Genomic DNA, 12,160 nt, shown 5'->3' with positions numbered 1-12,160 from the left:
TACATCATCTGGAGTATTGTGGGTTTGTACTGTTGATGTATTGAAATGCTGCTCCCACCCTGTACCAATGTCACAGGTGTGGCTACTGACATCACATCTCTCACACAACTATGTAGGTCCATCTGGTATACTTCTGGGGCAGCAGCCTGTAGCTGGTGAGTATGGTGTGTTTTGTTCAGGTTTGCTAATACACCGGCCATGTTATGGCCATGGAATTTGCCATGCACACATTTAACACACATACCCATATTGCATGCTGTTCATGTTCACTTATTGTTGCTGTTAACTACACTGCATCACAGTGGTCACCATTTTGGCATATCTGAAGGGTATGTAAGTGTCCTGCAATATAACTAACAGCCTGTCATTGCAAGATGTGTCCACAAAGATGAACATAATGGTGGGACAAATGGCCTGCAGTAGGAACATGTCTGAAACATTACCCTTATACAGTGCCTACAACAGTGTTTATACCACTATTACAATGGCAACTGTTACAGATCTACACAACAGCATATCACAATACCACATTCCACAACCCTTACAACCTGTAATGTGATCCTAACATGAGCAATGAATGTGTAAAATGGACTCCTATGTTAGGACACCAAATATGGGGAATACATACCTTAACAAATGCTGGCAGCATATGTGTGCACACACTCCAAATAACTCACAGTAACAAAAAATGACTCACTAAAAATAATAATAAAAATGGTCCAGGCCACCGGTAAAGGCAAAAAACTTTTATATAATTACACAGATTAGCGCTTTCGTCTTTATGTAAGACTTCTTCAGAAGAAGGCTTACATAAAGATGAAAGCGCTAATCTGTGTAATTATATAAAAGTTTTTTGCCTTTACCAGTGGCCTGGACCATTTTTATTACACACTCCAAATAACATATTGTGGAAGCAGCTTTTGAGGTACTGACAGCATTTACTCTTTATGAGTATGCATCTTCCATCAAGTTCAGGTCCTCATTGTCACACCAGGAAATGGTCTGCTGTCCAAGATGCATGTCCATGAAATTTGCCCACTCAGCTGAAAAAGAGCCAGCTGTGGCTTGCACACATCTTACAAACCATGGACTGGATCCCATATCCAACATGTAGCACTCAGGAGTGGGAGATGTAGCCTTACCTCACCATTGCATATACCATGGCAAACAGTGGAGACAGTAATGTACGTGATGAGGAAGAATGGGACAACATCAATGTAGAAAATAAACAGATGGCCATCCAAGACAGATGACAACACATGTTGCAAACTGGTCATGGAGGCTGCCTAGAAACATGCCACAACACTGCGGGAGTTGCAGGAATGTCTAGCAAGTACTGGCTGTGCAGTACCTGTGTCGATGATCGCTTGGACTCTGCATAAATGTGGCCTATGGGTTAGGGTAATCAGATGGCAAAGTTGTCCCACAGGAAACATTATCCAGGACTCTCTACAGGTAGCATATGCATAACATCAAAAGTCCCCCAAAGCCATGTGTTGCAATGTGCAATGGTGTACCAAGACTAAGTTTGAAACGTACAGACAGTATTAATAAAGATACATGTGCTGCACAAGCAACACCTCACTCCACCTCAGGCCCACCATCCCCATCTGTACCTTGTTGGTGCCAGTGTATACCTGTATGTTTGCCGTTCATTAGCAGGGACTAGGCTGGTACACATGGTGTTCTGAATTTGGGACACTGCAAAATGACACTCATGTGTGGCCCATAGTTGTCAAGCATCTACAAAAAGGCTGAGGATGGGGAGGGGTGTCTTCCTGAAACCCAACAGTGAACTGAAACAGACATCCAAAGCTCACTAAGAATGGCTGTATCTGCACACAGTCAAAGTCATGAATTCTGACAGACATAACCCTGACTCCAAAACAACAGTGATGGCACAGTGTGACCTTCAAGGGCTGTGCACACGAGTTGACCTTGCAATCTGGCAGAGTTGGGGGACATCTGTAGGGTGGAGTGACCAAATACTGGCAAGTGCAGATGGGCCATGCTGATATATCCCTTCCAGGAATAGTGACTGCTGTAGTACACTTTACAGTTGAAGCAACAAACCATCATGTTAAGGGTGTGCACACTTATGCACCCACATATTGTATGCATCTCAATCAGCATCTGCACAACTAACACATTTGTTTGATACTGCATTTGATTGCGCAGGTCATATGTCACATAGATTTGTATAATGTTAACATATGCAGTATTGTGTCACCATGGCATATCAGGGAAGAGGGGGTCATGTCATTAAGGGTATGTACACTCCTCATAGCCACAGTAAGCTTTGAAGGTTGTCAGTGTAATTGTATTATATTGCTCATACATGCACCGCTGATGATGAGATCTGCAAATCAGACATCAGGCATTCACTATTGACATCTGTCCTCATATCATCCCAGGTATGTTTCAGACAAACACATAGGGGCTGTGAGCAGCAGAGCAAACATAACTGACACATATATACACATTCAGCAATGGTGTGTACAACTGTGAGGTATGGTGCACAGTACATGCCAGGGTGCTGAACAGGTGCAAAGCAATACTGTGTACACAGGTGCAGTGTGTTCTAGTGGAAGGGGCATCACCTACTAACACAACTCATGCATCCAAGAGATGTATAATGTTGGCAACAGGGATTGACTATAGCTGCAGTGCATGCTGAGTGCCATATGTCATGCATGTTGACAGTTGGGTAATGAGAGGTCTGTGTGTAATACCTTTGTGCAACCTCACCTGTAAGTGTGTGTGTGTGTGTGTGTGTGTGTGTGTGTGTGTGTGTGTGTGTGTGTGTGTGTGTGTACAGTTAAGCAATGACATACAGGTCATAAAGTGCATTTCTTGTTTTCCCCTCACAGGTGGCGAGGTGGGTCAGGGTCTCTCCTGCAGGCAAACTGATGTTAGTATCCATTCAGACTCTGACAATGATGATAGGTATGGCGAGGCACAGGCATAGTTGACAGGGGATGAAACTGTGCCATTGGTTGACATCCCACTGTTATCCACTCCATCCCAGCACACAGTCACATTGCCTATACATACCCCACCACAAGTGGCCATAGATGATGGACAGTTGGTGAGTGGTGGCATAGGACAGGACAGTGTGGTGACTATGGCAAGTATGTCTGGAAACAGCAGCCATAACCGGATGACTGGCAAGGTACCACACAGGTAGATGTACAGGGGTGCTCATAGGAGGACTGCTGGTCATCATGCTCCTGGCAGGAGTGCCACAGCAGGTGTCACCAGATGCATGTTTCAGGCCATCATGGAGGCACAAGCACTTATGGAACATTATACCAGACAGGGTTTGAGGCTCTAGAGGGCTACTCATTCTGCTGTTATTGACAACATCCGTGATCTTGCAGGTGCCCACAGTTATTTTGCAGAGGTCTTGGATAGACAGTTGGGTGAGATGGTGGGAATTCTCAACTGTGCAATGTCAGTGCTTGAGCATATGGTGGGAGTAAAGTGACAGCCACGTGGATGCAGGTTAGCAACACCAACAGGTGGAGGTCAACGTGGATGTGCAACAAGTTAGAGCTACTCCTGTAGTGGCAGTACCAGCATCAGCATTGCAGGGGGGTGCTGTCCACACTATAACATAGCAGGCCATGTGCATGTGGCCCTGGCCTGTCCCAAGAGGGACCCAGATCCAGCAGACATTTGTCATCATCAGGGGAGAGTACCATATCTGGCTTTGTACCTGGTAGTTCCCATGGAACCCCTGGCAGGCACAGTTCTCCTGTCCATGGCCAGAGATGGTGAACTGCACACCCTGCCAGGTACAGTCTGCAGCTGTCCAACAAACCCCTGTATAGGGCAGCCACATGGCCAAACTGTGTGCATGGATACACACACACATCACCAACACAGCTAGGGCAACCCCATACCTACACACACCACATCTGCACAGCCCAATTAATAATGAAACCCCTAACACACACACATGATGTCAACCAAACAACTCAACCTAGGTCTCTGGCAAACCCACAACACACACTGTGCATATGATGATAACTGTGCTACACCCTGTCATCCATACCATCAATGCAGGGACAAGCTAATATTGTTCTGATGCACAGGGTGAATGTACTATGGTGTACCAATGTAATGCTGTCTAACATGTTTTCACCACTGAAGTTTAATGCTTACATGTCAGGATGTGTAGCTGTCCAGCCATGATGCATTATAGCTGGTATTAACACTGACTGATTGTGGTCTCCATAATGTATTCCGTTTGTGTTGTAGGTGTATATGTGTCAGCAGGATGTTGGTCTGCTGTTGTTTCCTACAAGAGGTATGGCACTGTGGTGACACCTTGACTGTGCCATATCCTGTGTACAGCTGAACACAAGTCAAAGATCTGCATAACAGTTACTGCATGTGCCACATGGCTGACAGGTCTGGGGGTTGTATACAGGTGAGTGCATGGTGGCTGATGTCAGCAGCCCTTCTACAGTGGACAATCATAAGTGTACTGGGTGGTACACATAACATGTTTGTGTATAACACACACACACAGAGGCTTTGGTGTTGATGCAATACACAGGGAATACTGTACACATGGATTTATATACTTTTGCAGGGAACCCATTTTAGCCTATGTAATTCCACCAAGACAGAATAGACACATCACATCAGAAAATAATCAGTCTGCTAGTTTAATGTCATTGACGATGGTACTGGCAGGGTATATGTCCCCTTCCCCAATGTAGTGCAATTCTCGACTTGGTAAACATAGGTGTGCTGGTATGGGTGGCACAGCCCTACCCTTTGGAGGGTGTGGGGTGGTGTAGAACCACAGATAGTGTGATTGAAGACTACTTAACCTGTTAACATAAACTATACAGTATTACAGCCGACTAAGCAACAATAACCCCAATGATGGTGGCTGTTTCCACAAGATCCACACCCAATTATATATATATATATATATATATATATATATATATATATATATATATATATATATATATATATATATACCAACCCCAGTATCGCTGTACAGCTATACAGTGGGGAAGAGGGCATTTACACATCTACTACTAGTTTTGATGGAATGAATTTCCACAAGATGATACTTTTGAAATGTTAGCATTGCCAGTCAGTTCTCAGACAGGTGACCTCCTGGGACATGTATTTTCTGCAAACTGAAGTAGATCCCTTCACATACATAAACACTCTTACTTGGCAACACTGAGAGTAGAACCCCTACCTAGGTACTTATTGCTACTAATGTGTGCCCTTAATTGCACACACCACACAGCATTTAGGATGAGATGTGTCCCAGGTTACTTGTTAAGTGAAGAACATCACCAGGCCTTGTACAGTGTGGTAATGGGGGATATACTTATTGTTTATGAAAAATACATAGTGTGACATACTGTCATATATGCATTGACAAACATATAACAGTCATACACACATCTGAGAGACCTGGGTTTATCAGTGCTAATTACCTTGTCAGTGAGTCCATTCTGTTACAGATAATTTGCACACAGCACATGCATCATTGGGCTGGATAGTGTAATTAGTTACCTGTATGGTTGATGGTGACAGTGGTCCCCATATAGTGGACCTTGGGACATGTACTGGGGGTACCATGGTATAAAGACAGTATACCCAGCGCCCACACCCCACATTGAATATTTTACTCATTAAAACCCATGATAATACTCTGACATACCCACAATCACACATTGACCATGACTGCAATACAACCCCTTGTCTATCTTAAGACTGCTACTACAAGGATATGCATCTATTGCACATGCCACAGGGATAGTAGGGTGATGGTTTGTCAGGCTCCCCTATGGTCAGCAGCATCACTATCCCTTATACTGTATGGCAAGGTGTATTGTATTAGGAGAATGTGGTCTCAGAATGCTGTATCCTACAAATATGCACACTTGCACACACACACACACACACACACACACACACACACACACACACACACACACACACACACACACACACACACACACACTTGCCAGGACTCAGAGGGTAACCCGTGCCTATCTACCCATTTGTACAACAGTGTTGTGCTTGTATTGCAATCTCCAGGTAGGCCATAGGGTGAAGAGTGTAACAAGGTACATGTAATGTCCATTACAGCAGCAGCCATTTCTAACTATAGCAATGGGGGGGTGTAGTGGGTGGGAAGGCCCTCAGGGTATTACAACTTCAGGTTTACAAATACACAGACACTGTTATTCTCAGTAATGCACATTGACACATTTGTCAATACTGGGGTCCATAGGTGCTGGTGTTCCTAGGTGTGTACCAGGATATTGTCCATGGAGAGATGAGAAGAGTAGGGGATGTGGGTACAGTGGTATAATGCCACCTGCCATTTGTCAGCAGGGCATCTATCAACTGATGCCATGTGAGTGATCCTCAAGTGAGAGTTAAATGCAACATCCAATCATCTGATTGCCTCTTGAAGAGGGTCAGTGAGGTGCTCCAATTGACATGTATGCAACATATATTACACAACATGGTCGATATCTGTCTTGGAGACCTGTACCCAACCATGTTCTGTTGACTGTTGTAGTGTAGTTGAGGTATCCATGGCATGTGGTGCATACAGGGTGAGATTTCCTAGCTGTGGCATTCATAACACAGCTGGGCAGACATGTCAGTGTCAGGCAAGCATAAATTGCCTGTAAGCAGCCAAGATGGATACCTGACATCTGCACATCTGTACAGAGGACAGACAGACATCAGCTAGCCAACTGTTTATGCATTAGGATGAATGTTTTGACAGATAGATATCTGACACTGACAGGTATGCCATTACTACATGACAGCAGCCCTCAATGACATGTCCTATACACACAGTAGTCTACAGTTAATATACACATGTCAGATCAATATCCAGTAGCAAATACTTAATAACACACAGCTCACACACCAAAAACATGATAGTCAGGACTCGGAGTCCATATTTGCATGTGGGAGTGTTTGGTTCCAATACTACAATCTGCACTCTACTCTTACTTGGGAAAGCACTCTTAACAATAGGAACATAATTATATACTTCATGCCAGTGTAACTGCATATAACCTGGGATATTACCCATGTATGAAACACATTCAAACAGAAAGGAGTGTTGTACAAGCCATATATACCTAGGTGTCCCAGACAGTAGACACATACCCCTTGCTACTGTAATGACACCACATAGAATCATGGTATGTGCATTGGATTAAATACACTTATTAAAGATGTCATTACCCTGCTATTTTATCAGACTGGGATATGATTACTAGTTACCAGGGCTTAGCTAAGCTTAGCAGGTGTAAGTATTGCATAAATGTAAATGCTAAGCACATTTGTGTACTGGTAAGTGACGCCTACATGGTGTAAGCATTTTTTCGTTTAACCGTACTTTAGCACCGCTTACTGTCAGGCAAACCAGCACAAACACACTTAAAGCTCTGCAAAACTGCCTTAACCACTCTGTATCTAACAGTCCTTGTTCTGCCTAGCAACAAAATCAACATATTTTGCAGGTCTTGAGCCCAGGACCCTGTACATAATAGTCATAGATGTTAACCACTAAGCCACCACAGCTATGAAGAAGTTTGTTGTTTTTTCCAATATATCTGTCAGTAGACATACTGAATAGTAGTGAACAACTGCTTTGACTTATACAATTGTGTAGTACTTGTTAGTGAAAATATTGTTGAATCAGTATGTTGTTATATCTATAAAAACACATATCAAATAAATATGGTTGGATGCGTCTGGGAAGGTAAATACAACACTCATGTTTACACATAACAAAAATATGTGTTATATATATATATATATATATATATATATATATATATATATATATATATATATATATATATAAAAGTGAAGAACAAATATTCCTACTGGTGTTGCAAATGGAAGAACACAGAAAAATGTAAAGGTAGGCTATTTCTATCAATGTGCCTGATGGTGAACAGCTGATTAAGTCCATCTCCCATATCCACAGTGGGGACCCTGTTGAGGTTGAGAGGTACAGAATGTATGCAGACCTAAAAGTTAAGGCCAGAGTGTCCAGGGATAACCCCTGTGTGATAGTGGATGATGTATTGGCCTCTACGTTGTCCGCTGTAACCCCAAGCTTACCTGCACGGAAATCACTACTCCAAGAAGTAGGCACGGTCCGTAGACAAGAGACAAAGTCTATCTCAGATAGTATACTTGCACTGGAGGATGCATGTCTGACTTCCCTACCAAGTCCCATGTATTTACAAGTAAAGTAATGTTGGATAGTTGCACCGATACCACTGTGCTAGTATTCAGTATATGGCAAAACCTGCTAGACCTCAGTACTGTCACAATATGGCTAGTTGATGGAACATTCTTCTGCAAAGGTATTCTGTGTCACCAGTTATATAGTATTCATGGCCTGGTGAAGCACTGCGGCTGTCACAAAAGTGTGCCTCTACTATACTGCTTAATGACCAAGAAATCGTTAAAAGCATACAATTTCATGTGGAGTTGTGTCCTGCAATTGTTGAATGAAGAGGGGTTAGAGCTGCATGTTCAGTACATACTTAGTAATTTTGAGATTGCTGCCAAATGGAGCATTGCAATCAGTTTGCAGGGGGTAACGGACAAAAGGGTGCCTTTTCCATTTTGGCCAGAATGTCTGGTGAAAGGTCCAGCAGCTGGGGCTTGAAAACACCTATAATACTGAGATGGCCTTCCAAATCCAGGTGGAATGTTTGGCTGCCCTAGATTTCCTGCCTGAGACAGAGGTCCTCTCAGTGTTTCAGGCTTTAAAAAAGGAGTTTCCATCAGAAGAGAAGGAGGTACTGCAGTATTTTGGAGACTGGTACATACATGGCAAACTTAGGAAGTTTTTCACACGTACCAGTGGATTCAGTAGGTTCACTCCACTATTCCCAGTCTCCTTCTGGAATATTTATGAGCTGAACATGCTATTCCTGCCATGGACACAAAACAGTTTCTAAGTCTGGCACCGGCGCTTGAAGTCCCTTCTCAGTCATAGGGCAACAGATCTTAGGGTGTTGTTGAATATGTTGGCACAAGAGCAGGACAAGGTAGAGGAGTTGTGTGTACGCATGAGTTGTGGTGCACCCCCTTCGCAGAAATGTCATTTAATCCAGAAGAGGCACAGCCAGCTTGAGAAGGTACTACAGCATTGGGGGACATACACTACAAAGGACTTCCTACTGGCGATTGCAAGACTGCTACGTATGTAGTGGAATGTGTTATCCCTGGCAACCGCTGCTTGTTTCTGTTGCTGTGTATTAATATGGGTAATATTCACATCTGTTGGAGTGGACTGTGGTCGGTATCTATGTTGCGGTCACTATGGAGGCACAGAATAAAGTGAAATTTCTGTGTGATAGAGGGCTAATGCCATGCTACATATGTGAAAGTACTATTACAGTACAAGCTATGTTGATGAAGTATAGCACAGGTCATGTTACATTACAGTGGACATGTTCTACGTTTTGGATTAAAGTTTGGAACGGGATTTTCTGCACTTTCTTCAGTTTTGTGTTTAAATAAAGTGGGGTGATGTGCTTTCAGTGTTTTCGCACTTTGGGCAGTTCGATGTTGTGATATCTGACATTGTCAGGTTCGCTGTTTAATGTGTTTGGCATTATCGGATTCACTATTTAGTAGATTCCTGGTTTTGTAGATTCAACTTTATATTCTCGAGATACTGAAATTCGAGATTTCGGTTTTCGGGATTATAAAGTGAATATATATATATATATATATATATATATATATATATATATATATATATATATATATATATATATGTGTGTGCGTGTAAACATAAATATATATATATATATATATATATATATATATATATAGATATATATAAATATATATGTGTCTACTTCATAAGATCGACAGACCATTTGATCAACATTCATTTGGTCGACAGCTCATTTAATCGACAACCAGTATTCAAGGGACTTAACAGGGATTTGCCCCCCTCCCCAATGTTGTGTGACCCTGGAGTTGGTATATATAGCTAGGGGGGTGTGGGGGGCACAGCCTCCCACATTTGGGGGGTGTGGGGGGCAAAGCCCCCACCTATTTCCATTTAAAACTTGAAAATACAACAAAACTACACATTTTAAAGAAAATAGGTGGGGGGCTTTGCCCTCCACACCCCCCGAATCTGGGGGACTGTGCTCTCCACACCCCCAACTATATATACCAACTCCAGGTTCGCACAACATTGGGGAGTGGGGCAAATCCCAAGTTTTTGCCTTGAATACTGATTGTCGATCAAATGAGCTGTCAACCAAATGAATGTCGATCAAATGGTCTGTCGATCTTATGAAGTAGACCCATATATATATATATATATATATATATATATATATATATATGTGTGTGTGTGTGTGTGTGTGTGTGTGTGTATATGTATGCATCTATAGATATAGATATAGATATATGTATAGCATATGTCCATAACATGTAGTGGAGTCATACCTCAGCACCAATAGTCACAACCTCTTGTGTAATGTATGTATTGCAGGTATAAATGTAGAATGTTGCTACAGTAACAGGGGTCATCTTAATAGAAATGCTGTGTGGGAAGTCGCATCTGATACTGACATGTACACCATCAATTACTGAGAGACATCATAAGATCATCATAGTGCAGTATCACACAAATCACAGTAATGATCCTGTGGAATACAGCAGAGATATGACCAATAAATGTGGACAGTCTGACACACTCTGGTCAGTCCAGAGGTATACACAGAACTCCTTAGTACAAGACAAGTGGACCAAGCCTGACAAATTGGATATTTACAGCCATGTAAATGGGGATATCCCGAAAATACTGCAATAGATAAGCTCACACAGTTTATGCATTCACACATTCCTGTCTGCCCTGACACATATTAACTGGAGGAACATAGGTCACAAGCCTACATACTTCCCACTAGTTAGTGTCATACATCTGTATAGCATCCCACTGCTTTGTTAGAAATACACAACAGTTATGGTGGCATGACAGCAGTACATCTGCCAAATATCTGGACATAACATCTCACTAGTTAAATACATGGAGCTGCTAGGCAGGTCACAAAGCACTGTACAAACTTCAGGCAGACTGCCACAACACTGGCCTATGTTTCTTATTGTGGAATACACATGTACTTGCAAATATAACAGGCTCTACAGGCATGTAACAGCATGGAGTAACAGACACCAGTGTTAAAGTGCATACCCACAACCAATCTGACCACAGCCACAGTCACATATGGTAAGCCTAATTAATATTATAGTATATGGACTGTGTGAAAAACACCATCCTCATATGTGCCGCTCACACACTAACCCTATATATACTGAAAGAATACACAGTGTATTCTGATGCCTGACTGTGGTATGGGACATGTGTTGGTCTGGCCTTACAAACTTGCACACCAATATGGTACCATACACCGGAGCAGCATGCAACATCAGATAGAACAGGACCAAGAACAATGACATCTACCACAGTCTGTACACAGGCCAAGGTACATATTCACAATACACACTGTCAACAATCACCATAAGTACACAGACCTCACTACTGCACACACTACAACAGAATATCCAGGTTTTGTCCTCATATATAAGGTCTTCTATACATAACATGTCTAGCAGTATGATATCTCACTGGCTTGTTATCAGGTATGATATCAGTAAATAATCATGTACTGAACATATGCACCTCTTACTGCATGACATATTTACAAAAGTTGACTGACTTGAGGTTGGAGGCACAAACACATGGCCAATATTGATATGTTGCTGTGATAAACTCATACATTTACTGGTGTAACAGGGTTTGTTGTGTTATATGTCTTCTGGGGTATATGAAGTCAGTAACTCACATGTGTGTCACCATGTGCTGACTGCAATCATCAGAGTATGCTACTGCATTTCTAAAGATAGGAAATGTGTGAGTAACACAACACATGTAAGACTCCAAACTCTGGCCAATCTGCAGATAGCCCTACTTGTGAAAGTTTCCTCACCCACATAACACTGTCATGTCAGATATTAAATCATGTAGAACACCCATATCAACACAAACTCTGTTAAACCAACATTACTTCAAATGTAGAAGAGCAATACTTACATTCTG

Source organism: Protopterus annectens, chromosome 7.part0 (assembly GCF_019279795.1).
Source record: "Protopterus annectens isolate FY-2018-M chromosome 7.part0, PAN1.0, whole genome shotgun sequence".
Taxonomy (NCBI): domain Eukaryota; kingdom Metazoa; phylum Chordata; order Ceratodontiformes; family Protopteridae; genus Protopterus; species Protopterus annectens.
Note: the sequence above shows the minus strand (reverse complement) of the source record.